Source organism: Lissotriton vulgaris, chromosome 7, assembly GCF_964263255.1.
Source record: "Lissotriton vulgaris chromosome 7, aLisVul1.2, whole genome shotgun sequence".
NCBI classification, from domain to species: Eukaryota; Metazoa; Chordata; class Amphibia; order Caudata; family Salamandridae; genus Lissotriton; species Lissotriton vulgaris.
This window is the reverse complement of record NC_141695.1, coordinates 549,359,714-549,373,037: the sequence shown is the minus strand read 5'-3', so window position 1 is coordinate 549,373,037 and position 13,324 is coordinate 549,359,714.

The window sequence follows — 13,324 nt, the reverse complement described above, 5'->3', positions numbered from 1 at the left end:
TTCATGAAAAAAAGAGGTAAAAGTGGAAGTGAAGGATGTGTCCAAAAGAAGGAAATTATTAAACATCCATCTTTTGGGCTCTTTGGATTTAGGAAGAACATCCAATTGCACAGAGATAGGAGCGTGATCAGATATTAGGAGTGGAGCCTATGTCTGTTGAGTATAAGTTCTGAGCTAGAGCATGCAAGAAAAATATATGGTCTATTCTTGATTGGGTATAGTGAACTAGAGAAAAAGATGTATATTCTCTCAGTGTGGAATTACATAACCTCCACGCATCAATTCAAATTCTCTGTTTTAGAGCAGACACAAACAGTTTTTGTGCCGTATTTAGCTTATAAGTAGCTGATGTATTTTGATCAATAAAAGAGCCAAAAACTTGGTTGCAATCACCAGCAAAATTATCATATGGACATTGAATAATCGTTTGAGCGATATTAGACCAGAATTGAAAGTAGTAGTGGGTCCACGAATATAAAAGAGAGAGATTTGAAATTTGTCAATCAATAATCAGGTAAGTGACCATTTTCCGTCATTATCAGACTCTTGATATTATTTGCACATAAAGTGAATTATGACATAAAGTCACAACTCCATTTTTTCTACCATTTCCCAGAGAAAAGAACACCTTAGCAACCCACTCTCTCCTCAATGTCAAAGATTCACTTTCTGTAAGATGTGATTCTTGTATGAGCATAATGTGTTCACCTAGTTTTGATAAATGAGTCAAAACTTGCTGTCTTTTAGACGGAGAGTATAGACCTCTGACATTTCAAGACACAATTTTTAGAGAGCAAAGAAACGGTTAGATCAGACACATTAAATAGGAAAGGAAATGAGAACTATGTCACAATGAACAAAGCTTGCAAAACAGGGAAAAAAGATGGAAGAAATACGCAAGGAGTAAATAGGTAGTAAATAAAAAAGGGAAATGGAGAAGATTGAAAAAGAAGGTGAGAAGGAAAGGAATAACCTTGGTGAGAAGATGGAAGGAGATACATCAGTAAAAAAAGTGCAGAAAGAGTCAAACATACCTAAAAATTCAAAAAGTAAAGAGGGCTTTAGAATAGGAAACTCAGACCCGCACAAGCAAAAACCGGTATCACAATCAGCCTGATTCATCAATCTCCCGTTTGGCGAGGCCCTAATAGCGAATTATTGCGATTCGCTATTAAGGACTCGCAAAACGGGATTCATGTAGGATTAGCAAAATTTATTGCGATTCCTACTGATTCCTTATTTGCGATTAGCAAATTGCTAATCGCAAATAAGGAAAAACTCCCCATTCATTCCTATGGGCCAAAAGGCCCATAGGAATGAATGGGGAGTATTCCTTATTTGCGATTTGCAATTTGCTAATCGCAAATAAGATTGCGATTTGAAGGGTGCCAGGGGTGTCCAAAGGACACCCTGTAGCACCCCTCAAATGCACATTTGAACAGGTGTTGCGCACACACATGTCCAGAGGACATGTGTGTGTGTAACATGCAAAAGTAAAAAATGCACAAAAGTGCTTTTTACTCGTTTTTCGCAATTTACCACAAAGTCAGATTTCGTGGTAAATTGCGACCAAATATTGCGAATTCGCAATTTCAAATAGGGTGATGAATTGCATTTAAGGAATCTCTATTAGAGATTCCTTAAATCCAATTCTTCGCAAATATGCGATTTCGCAAATAGCGATTTTTGCATTTGGGAGGATGAATCCCAAATGCAAAAATCGCACTCGCAAACGGCCAGATTCTTAGAATCTGGCCATTTGCGAGCGCAATTCAGGTTGATGAATATGGCTGAATATCTGTAAAAGGAAAAATTAATTAGTATGGAAAACTAACTGTGAAGACATGATAATACTGTTGCAAATAAAAGTTATATCAAAACAACATCATCAACCCCAAAAAAAAGCAAGTTAAATAGCAGAGCTCAACAATGAAATGACTGGTTATGTTGGCATGGAAAGGTCAAAATGTAGTGTTCCCGATATATCCATGTTCTCTGCTCTGCAGGTCTCGAGAAAAGTCTTTAATTTGGTCAGATCTTCGTAGGTTTTTGTATATTTTCTTAGGTCTCTTTGAATACAAAAGGATGGAATAAGCTGAAGTGAGTGTTAATAGAGCAAAGTGCTGGTCTCATATTGAGAGAGTGCTTGCATCTATCTGCTGTCATTTTAGCATAGTCCTGTGAAAAATACACAATAGATCCTGACCATGAAACTTGTTTAATCAATTTAGCTGCTGAATGAACTTTAAGTATATCAGTATACTCCAGGAAGCAAAGTGTGACACCTCTTGGTCTTGTATCAGTGGAAGAAAGAGCAGGTTGATGTCCTAATCTGTGTGCACACTGGATATTGAGTAAGGTTGTCTCTGGCATTTTAAGCACTTTAGGAAGAAAGGATATGAAAAACACATTAGGCTCAGTGCATTCAGTACCCTCATGCAAACCATTAAAATTAAAATTATTCCTTTTCTTTCAATTTTCCAACTCTTCAACCTGTTGCTGCAGAGTAAAAATGTGTACCTGAAAGGTATTCACTGTGGTTGAAGTGAATTCGAAAGATGTGATGTGTTGTTCAGTCGTGGACAGACACTCCTCCAATTGAGACCATCTGTCGCTAAGGTTTTGTAGTTTAGCCTTAATTTCTTCCATATACGGGCATAAAGCACAAATTAATTTTAATAAAAGACCCATAGAAACATCAGGAAGAGATTACGTGGGGGATGGTGGATCTTTTTTGAGTCTCTTGGTAGATGCTTTCCCAACAACCAATGGCAGAGGAGTTAAAACAGAACTGAAGCAAGAAGACTTACGTCAATGTTAAGATGCAGTTGAATCTTCCATCTTGGAGAACTGGGGAAATGTAGAGGAGTTTTTAAGAAACTTTTGTGAGGAGCATGCCAATGGTGTTTTTTTTAAATCTTCCCATATATAATGAGAACACAGAGAAGATATTTTGACTGGGGAGTGTGTATCAGATTAGCTAGAAGTAAAGAGATGTTATTATATAAACACAAAAGAACTTAGAAAGAGCCATATCTCGTTGGTTCTTGCACAGCAAGCGTAATGTAACAAAATTAAGCATTAAAAAAGAGAAATATGATTAAAATTGAGCAAATTCCATAAATTAGCAGTATGTGCGTACAGCAAAATATGTCAGGGAGATGAAAAAATATGCCGTTGTAAATAAAGTTTGGGAAGGCCAACTTGAATGCTTCAGCTCATGTCTCTAACATTGGAAGTGGATGTGGCGCAGTGGCCAGAGCTGGCTACCCGGGAGCTGGGGATCCAGGTTCAGGTCTCAGAGTCAATGCAACATCCTGTGATTCTGGGCAAATCACTTATTCTCCCCATGCCCATGGACAGCGCCTGGATACCCTTACTGGAGAGAAACTGCGCAATGTAATGCTGCAAAGTTACATAGACTTTTCAAGAAAAACAATTGAGAAGTAAGTAGAAAGCCCACCTGAAATATATTTGAAGTTAGCGCTTTCTTAAAATATGAGTAGAATAGAACATACTCCACATATTAGTATGTGTGCATTATTTAATACAGTGGGAGATGAAATATATGAAGGGTAAACATCCTTTTGTACCCGGTCATTGCATTGAGTACTTTCGTGAGGGCTGGGCCTTGTTGCGCACATTGCTATGTTAGCATAGGCTTATTAGAAGTTTAAGCATCATTTGACCTTTTTGCTGCTTTTGCACACGACACTGCATATAGCAGTTGTTGTAAATCAGGCTTGTTTTCGGCATCCCCAGACTTACATCGCGACCCTAGTCTGCACAGTGAGTGCTAAAGCCTCCAAGGTTATCATAACAAGGTAGCTGTTGTTCGGGCTGATCGGCTCACGTTTTAGACATTACATGCATGCTTCTGCAGCCAATACGATTCTGGCGCCTTTAATAATGCACTATAAGCATGATTTCAGGCACTTGGAAGAATCCCGTTTTTCCAGAAAGACAGAGAGCTTTAGCAGATCCTGATGTGATTTACTTCTGCTGATCTTAGAGGTATGGGGTCCCCCACACAAGCCTAAGAGACCTTCTATATTTTATCAAACATAGTTCCTAGCTAGGGAGGGTGTTACACTAGGCACTATAAGACCTGTTTTCACCATCATTGTCCTATGATTTCTTCTTTTACGTTTTATGGAATTGTGACAATGCTGATCATATTATTTCTAATCATATGTCTGCTTATGTTAGCAAAGAAACTGCATCTTAGAGCACTTTGTTAAAATAAATATTTTAACCTTTCCTGTGTCTCTTTTTACTCCTATTGTGGACTGGTATGAGAGTATAACGAAAGAGTATTCTTGCTTCCCACCATTCCTGAGTATACCCTAAGTCGCATGCTCTGGGTTGTCTAATCATTTGTTCCTTTGCTATAGGACGAAGAGCTAATGTGCACTGATGCTCGCTGGTTAGGGTTTCTAGGTACTGAGGTGAGTTTTTTGGTCCACCACAATTCACTGAGGTCCTGGGTCTCTGTGCACAGTTCTGTGTAGGAGCAGAATCCCTGCAACAGTACCATTACTACACATGCGTTACAAAGCATGCGCTGGAATAACGCGTAGCCTTTACTACTCATGTTATTACTTCGCATGCGCTGTTACAACGCATGCGTAGTAATGCGTGTATGGATGGCGGATAGTCGAGGAGGCAGCAGTGATGAATTGCAGTGAGGAGGAGTCCAGAAAGACGGCGTGGAGGAAGGAGAACAGGTGACAATAGCATCGAATGAGGGGCTCCGGGCACCCACTGAGGAGAGAGAGGTAAGAGGGACTGTTTAATTTTGTAGGGTTTGTGTTTGAGGAGTAGTGTTTTTAGTTTAAGGGTAGTGTTGTGGGTCATGTAGGGTATTGTTTGTGTGTAGATACAGGAGTGTGGTTGTGCTGGTGGTAGTGTTTTAGGGTTTAAGGTAGTGTTATAGTGTTTGTGTAGTGTAGGGTAATCTTGTAGAGTTTAGGGTAGTGTTGGGGGCCCTGCAGGGTATTGTTTGGGAGTAGGGACAGGACTGGGGCACAGGTCATGGTCGTGCTGGGGGGTAGTGTTTTAGGGTTCAGGGTGTGTATCTCTAATGTACTAATTGGCACAGATTAGACAAGTGTAGCTCACTAGGTCTTTATTCTCTCACAGTAGCTCTCACTTCAGTTCATTAGTTCACCTTTGGAGGACAACTAGCCCTCGTCTTCAAGTCGATATTTTGAATACTCGCAGAGTACTTCTTCCTTGATCATGAAGAACTTGGAACTGGAACAAAGTGGATTGGTTTGGGTTCCACTTCCATGCACAATTTCAGCCCAGAACATACGCATTCCCCCACTCCGGTCCCTACACTCATTCGCTACCCTTCACAGCCCCCCGACACTACACTAACTTCTAAACAGTAACCTACACTACTCTCTCACGTTGTTGCTTGCACCTTTTTTTTTTTGCTTCTCTCTCCTCCCTCCGTGCCGATATTAGCCCGCTGCTTTTACATGACCCATGTCCTTGCCTACTTCCACATCTTTGCTTGCCCCTTTGTTGTTTGCCCGTTGTTCATTCCCATGTAAATCCTGCCCCTCACTGTTGCTTGCCCCTTCAGTTAGCATGGCATAAGGTGGAGCATGAGAACCTTCCCCAGAGAGTGAAAGTGTATCACCTATATTCCTGTGGCTGAGGACTAGAGATCCAGATACTGAAGTCACAGATGATACAAACATATTGCTTTTAATGGATCTGGAATTCCCTGCCCACTTCATTAAAAACTGAAACTATTTATCTCAACTTTCGCAAAGGCCTAAAGACATGGCTTTTTCTGCAATAATCTGCTTTTTGTTCTGTTTTCATTCTTTTAATCTACCCCTTAGCGCCGGGAAACCCTGTGTGGGTAGCTGCGCGCCTTAAAAGTTAACTAAATAATAATAATAATGTGGAACTTGTCAGCAAAGCACTGCGGATTAGTTTGGTAGATGGTGGGGGTGATTACTCACAGCACAGTTTCTGTTCAAGGTGAGAACCTTTCTAGGAGGGCCCTCCCTTTTATCTGTCCTTGATCACTGCTTGAGAAAGGTTTATGACAGCCAGGTGCAAAGAGCACACAATGCATTGGGTCCCTGTTTTAGGTACTCCTGCTTAGAGCCAACACCCTTGCCACCTGCTGTGATATCCATCATGTTGTACAAAGGCTGTGAACAGAAACTGGCATTTGAAAGGGAACCAAGACAAGCCACTTCTGAAACATTAGTAAGTGGATCTACATCCCCTGGGCTGAAATTGTGCATGGAAGTGGGACCCAAACCAATCCACTTTGTTCCAGTTCCTTTTTTTTTATTTTTTTTATTTGCATCACGGGGAACAACCCAAAAAAAGAATTCCTACAAACAGTAAAAACAGAATCAATACAAAACATATCCTCAGCAAGATAATAAAATAATAATAAAATAATTAGAGAAACAATTATTATGACATTATTAATCCCCACATTCTGTCCACTTTTCGCTTAGTCTGTAGACCCCTTGTAATTGCAAGAGAATGCTCCATGTTATATATTTCCTTAACAAGGCTCCACCACTCAATAACCGTTGGTGGATTTTGTTGAACCCAGACTCTAGCAATAGCCAACCGAGCACATGTAATTAAAATGTTCAACAAATAACATAACACATTGTTTCCCCCTGACACACCCACAAACACATCCATTGATGAAAATATAATAGGACTAACGAGTCTAGTAGACACAACTTTAGTTACTCCATTCCAAAATTCAACAAGATGCGGACACGAAAAGAACAACTTTAGTTACTCCATTCCAAAATTCAACAAGATGCGGACACGAAAAGAACATATATCAGCTCCACTTAGATCGCATTTTGGGCATTTTGTACGATCACTGAAGTTATTATTTGTTGCCCATTTAAGAATCCTATCCGGCGTGTAATAGAGTTGGCATATAGTTTTAAATAACTGCAGTTTAAGACTTGAAGATTGAACAGAAAGATTGAGGCTGTTTAAAGACGAGATGATCAGATCTGATGGTACATTAATCGCCAACTTCCTACTCCATTTCTCTGCCAGCTTTATAATATCGTTAGTGTTATAGCCAAAAAAAATCTTGTACCCAATACTGATCATTGCTTTGTCTGCTTCTCTATAAATACAATTCCAAACTTCAGAATCTGACAGAGTGGTAAGTTCTAACTTCCTAAAAAAATAGTCCCTGATCTGATAATATTTAAACCGAGCCCCCTCTGACAAATTATAACACACCTTCAGTCTTTCAAATACAAAAAATCCCTTGTGGTCGTATAAATCTCCCAATATTTTAATACCACATTGTGATAATACACGACCAGCTGAATCCTGAAAAATTTCCGGTAAGCCTGGATTGAACCACAAAGGGGTTTTATAATGAAAAAGAGAGACTTTACTCTTAACAAGAATGGAGCGCCAAATATTAACTTTGTCTCGTACCATCTTGAACTTTACACGTTAAAAGTAATTGGGGTCATTTAGTCTGTAAAGAAACATATTTGCATCCACTCCTAACAAAAATCTGTGAAAATATAAACATTTATCGGGGATCAACAAACTACGAAAGCGGGTCGAAAAAGCAGACCAATAATAAAGTTTAATATCCGGAAGACCCAGACCTCCTTGATTAAAAGGAAGTTTGAGAAATGACACAGCCCGCCGGGCTTTCTTATAACCCCAGATGAAGCTACTAATAATACCTTCTAGTCTGTGAAAATAAGAATTATTTACCCGTAGAGGGATAGAACGAAATAGATATAAATATTTTGGTAATATTTTATTTTGACCAAGTTTATTCGGCCAATAATGCTAAGCGGTAATTTATGCCATTTCTTAAATAGCATAGCAGTCTCCTTTAATAAGGGTTCATAATTTAATGCCACAATTAAATCAATTAAATCAATATTCGAAGAGATTTTTATCCCCAAATAAGTCGCTACATCACATATCCCTATCACCGGGGCTGATGGTTGATGATTCATAATAATTTGAGTTTTGCTAGTATTAAGTAGATAGCCTGGCACTTAGCCATATTTCCCTGCTTCTGCTACAATATCCTTCATAGCTTCAGACATATTGGTTGAATAGTCTGCGACATCATCCGCATAAACGGTTATATCAAGAGAATTTGGGCCATTTGTAAAGGGGCGAATAAGAGCCTGGCTCTGAAGCGCAATCAGAAAAGGTTCCATTCCCAAGGCAAATAGTAGGGGTGATAGAGGGCACCCCTGCCGCGTTCCTCGCATAATCATAAAAGTAGAGGAACATTTTCCCATATAGCAGACCTTACCCAACAGCTTATCATGTAACGATTGAACCCATTTCAAAAATTGGCCTTTTATACCGAACGCCTGCAAAGCAGCCCATAAAAAGCCCCACCCCACTCGGTCAAATGCCTTCTCTGCATCTAATAAAATCATACCAAGTGGGGTGAGCTGAGTCCGTGCCACATCAAATGAGGAAATGGCCATATTAATATGTGCCGTAGTGTCTCTTTTTGGGATAAACCCATGTTGCTGGGGTGACACCAATTGAGACATTAGTGGTGCCAGCCGAATTGCCAGTATTTTTGCGAAGATTTTTGCGTCGCTATTAATGAGTGAGATTGGTCTGTAAGAGCCTCTCTCCTGCGGTGGTTTGCCCCTTTTTAAAAAAAAGATAATTTGAGTGACATTCCAAGACTTTGGAGCTTGCTCCCCATTGCCAATAGCTTGGATAACTTTAATTAACATCGGTATCAGCTCTTCCATACAGTTTTTAAATAATTCCAAAGGGATAGAGTCCTCTCCTACAGCTTTATTAGATGCTAGGGAATTAATGGCTATTCTAATTTCTGCCGTTGTAATGTCAGCCGCAAGTTGGTCAGATTGTTCAGCCTCCATAGTTTTAACTCTATTTACCGCTATATAGCTTTTGATATTATCTTCTGTGACTACAGTTTCTGGCGTATAAAGATCTTGATAGAACGATGCAAACTGTTGCAGTATTGATTTGGGATCCTGAAATATCTGGTTATTATCCCCTTTATTATCCTTAATAACATTCTGGGCTCGGTCTTCGGACACCTTATAAGCTAAAAATTTGCCAATCTTTTCACTGTTTTCATATTGGTCAAGTTGATATTTTTTTAATTTACTAATACTTTTTTCCCTAAAAAGATTTTCAAAGCTACTTTTAGTTCAATTAATTTGAAATTTAACGCATCCAGATTAGCTACCCCGGTTAGTAGAGCTTCAGATATTTGATGTTCAATATTAAGTATTTCTGTAATCATTTTCTCATTTTGGCAACGACTCTCCTTATTTTGCCGCCATATAAACTGCTGTGTAAATCCACGTATGCTTGCCTTACATGCATCCCATACTATCATAGGTGGAGCTGAGTACATATTTATATCTATACATTCCTTTATATGCTCTTTCAGTTGATTCACAAATTTAAGATCCATAAATAGATATCTGGGAAATGAAAAAAGACGAGGAGTAGGTCTCTCTGTTGTTATCTCAAATGTTAAAAGAATCGGATTATGATCAGAGGTTACTCTTGGACATAGTACTGGTTTCAAGAATGGAATCTGTAACCCAAATCATATCTATGCGTGAGCATAATTTATGTGCAGCAGAATAGTACATATACCCGGCTATATTGGTGTATAAGCATCTCCACGCGTCTTTAATTAGATGAATTGCCGCAAGGTCTATAATTGCAGCCCTAGTCTTCCTCATTCTCTGGAATGAGCCTTTTCTAGTTGTATCTAAATTATAGTTCATGATACAATTAAAATCTCCAAGTATTACATACTCCCCATCCCATGCAAGCAATTCCATATAAAATTGATCAATGATTTTTGGTTCATCCTGATTCGACGCATAAACCACGCAGATTGTATATTTAAAGCCTTCAAGTAATATCTGTACGATTGCCCACCTACCAGCCTTATCAGTTAATGTTCTGCTTATTTCTACCTTAAGCTGTTTATGTTTTAGTATTGCCACCCCCCAAATTGAAGCATTAAATTCAGTGCAAACCATGATATCATATCCCAATTGTTTGAGCAATTTTTTATCCTTATATGCTATGTGAGTTTCGGTGATGACTGCTATCTGAGGGTTATACATCCTGAGTTCCTCATACACAAGACTTCTTTTAATCCTGCTATTTAAACCCGCCACATTCCATACTAAACATTTTACTTGATACATTTTATAAAGTACATATCCCTATCCTTAAAGCCCCTACAGAAAATCATATCAGCCTTGCTGTACCTCCAAAAAATTATATAGTTGTCTAACCCCATGAAGCCTTTTTTACCCCAAAATAAACCACCCCCCACCCCACCCTTGCCTAACAGCACACTACCCCACCCCCTCCCAATCCTATAGCTACCTACAGGTCCCCCCATTGAACCAGCTGCCGCTGTACTGGCAGCCAAAGAACGGAGTCAGCCGCCCGAGGATCCAGGCATTCAAATATAATCTCAAATATACAAGACCACGTATAACAGCCTATGATACTTTATACTGCCTTCTAGCCCATTATGTCAAAGACAGAAATAAAAAGAAAATATTAAGTCCCTAAATAAACACCCATATTCCACATGTAGATATCATGCCCATCGCCTGTTTTAACATTATTGAAAAAAACCAAAAAATATAGAAAAGAGCATTATTCAATGTCCATTTTTTTCAATTTCCAATTAGCCAATGCTCGTTCCACCTCGTTCTCTTCCAAGAAATAATATATGCGGCCATTCTTTCGAACTTTCAGTTTAGCTGGTTCTTGCAGGAAAGCCTGGCCACCCAGCTCCTTTATCGGATCAATATACTGTTTCAATTTCCAGCGTCGCTCCATGGAAAGTTTACTTAGGTCAGATCTTACAAAAAAAGTAGTTAAGTCAATGGTGACTGGAGCATTTGGTCTCGCTTTTAATGAAATTGCCTGGCGAAGCAGAAAATTACCAATACAAATCAGAATTGGGCGGGGATATTTGCTGCCCTTGTTCCTTTGAAACAGTGGGAGCCGGTGGGCACGTTGTATCTGTGAGTCCCAAGCCCAGTCTGATAATTCAGGAAATGCTTTCTGAAATAGTCGGACGATAAATGCTCTAGAGTCAGCTCCCTCAGCCCCTTCCGCAGTTCCAAATATACGTAAGTTCTGTCTACGTTGCCGATTTTCTAAGTCTTCAAGCTTAGCTTGCATTTGACACATCTGGGCCTTGTGTTTATTCACAGCTATTTCAGAACGCAGTGATTTTTCCTCCGTTAAAACCACTCTTTGCTGAAGCTCTTCCACATCCTGGGAAACAGCGCCAAGTTTACAGGACATTTCCTGCAAAGAAGATTGAGTCTTGCTACTATCTTCCCTCGACTGCTGATAGGGAGACTGGGCTTCCTGTTTTTGCTCATTTAACAATTATAAGATCATCTGGAATGATGACGACACCTCCCCTTGTAGGGTCCAGTCCACAGGCAGAAATGTATTATTCTGAGAGGTATTCGTCAAGTATAAATCATTAGAATTCTTTAGCCCAGCTACACCAGATTCCTTTATTAATCCTGCACTCAAAGCTGTCTCAGGCACTGCCGCTGCTGCTGCTGCTAAACTTACTACAGCCTGTGAGGCGGTGGGAGAAGAGGGTGCGCTAGGGGTTGCCACAGACGCTATTGGTGCTAACATTGTTGCTAGCTGAGGAGCCGGAAGGGAAGGAAATTAGGCTTCCATTGAGGGATCCAGCACGTCAAGCCCATCCACTACTGCCATTGTAGAAGTAGGAGTAGGAGTGAAAGTAGAAGTAGATTGTCCATTTTGAGTTAAAGTAATTACATTGGCCGCCCCCTTTGCAGGACCCTCAGAACCTGTTAAATCCGTCACATCGTTAAGACCGCTAATATCCCCTGATGCAGCAGCTGACTCAATAGGGCTATTTCCTGAAAGTCTCATGGCCATAGATTTGACACCACCTTTAGCTTGTGCCCATTTTCTAATAGGACTATTTTCTGCTATCACCTTTATAGTAGAGGGTTTAGGTTTATTTATAACTTTCTTAACCTTATTCTTGATCTTGCCTCTCCCCTTTTTAATACTGATAGCTTTATCTTTAGCTGAAAGTGAGGGTACATTATTGCCCAGGTCAGAAAAGTCACAGTACTCCTCATCAGTTTCTGCACCCTCCGTATGTTCCAAGTATTCTGCCCCTAAAGTCTCCTTTATTTCTTTTATCCCTTTTATCCCCTCTATTTCACTACTTAACTCCGCTTCAACCAGCGCCTCAGCTGTTAATGCCAATGTGGATATAGCCTGTGTAGATTGTATAGCATTCATACTAATATTTTCCACAGGTTGTATCTCCGATTGAGACTGGATATTACTGATAGTTACTGTTGGTAATATAGGTTTAGTGGCCATGGCAAGAGTACTGGTATCTGCCATAGTTTGTATGTCAATATCAGTGTCAGCCCTTGAGGCACAGTCACTTAATATGTTATTCACATTCATAACATTGTCAGCATTGTTCACCTTAGCTTCCAAAGCAGTATTCACATCCTGACTCTTCCTGCTAGCTAGAATGTTACTCCCTGCTCCGGAGCAATCGATTAAATCTGAAGCCATCAGTGGGTTAGCCTCCGTTAGTAGCAACATAGTATTATCAGATGTTAAATTGGATTTAGCAGCATTGGGAAGACGGGGGAGTGGCTTACCGGCGGTTAGACAACCCCCCAATCTCTCCCCCAGTTTCTCTTGCCTACCAGTGATTTTCTTCCGTGCGTCCGGAATCAGGGATTGCCGTTTGAATTTTCAGAGACGTTGCTGCACTAACGACATTCCCGGCAAGAGCTAAATCCGTGGCACTAGTTGTCAATGTTTGTTTAGCCACCGTCGTCGTCCGAGTGCTCCGTCCTTGAGGTTTTGGCGCCATCACCTTGCACTCCGTTACTGCTGTGACCGTTGGTGAGCTAGAGCGCTGATGAGCCTGCAGACCAAACCAGCTGATTGCCACCCAGCCCTTCGATGTTACAGGGATGAGGCGTGGCAACCGTATGGAACGAAGTAACCCCCTCACCCGGCTCTCAATCAGCAGGAGTCGCCCTGGCTCCGGTTCTGCTTCGGTTCTGCTCAGCCTCCAACTGATGAAACCACAAGTATGCCGCACTTAAACCAATCCGCACGGCGTTCCGTAGTCAGCTCGTAGTCTCTGCTCAGCCGTACCAACCCAATCCAAACGGTGTAATCGCAGTCAGCTCTGCCTCCCGGCGTTGCAGTAGATAAGCCGCTCTAGCCCAACACCGTCTGGTTTAAATTAATT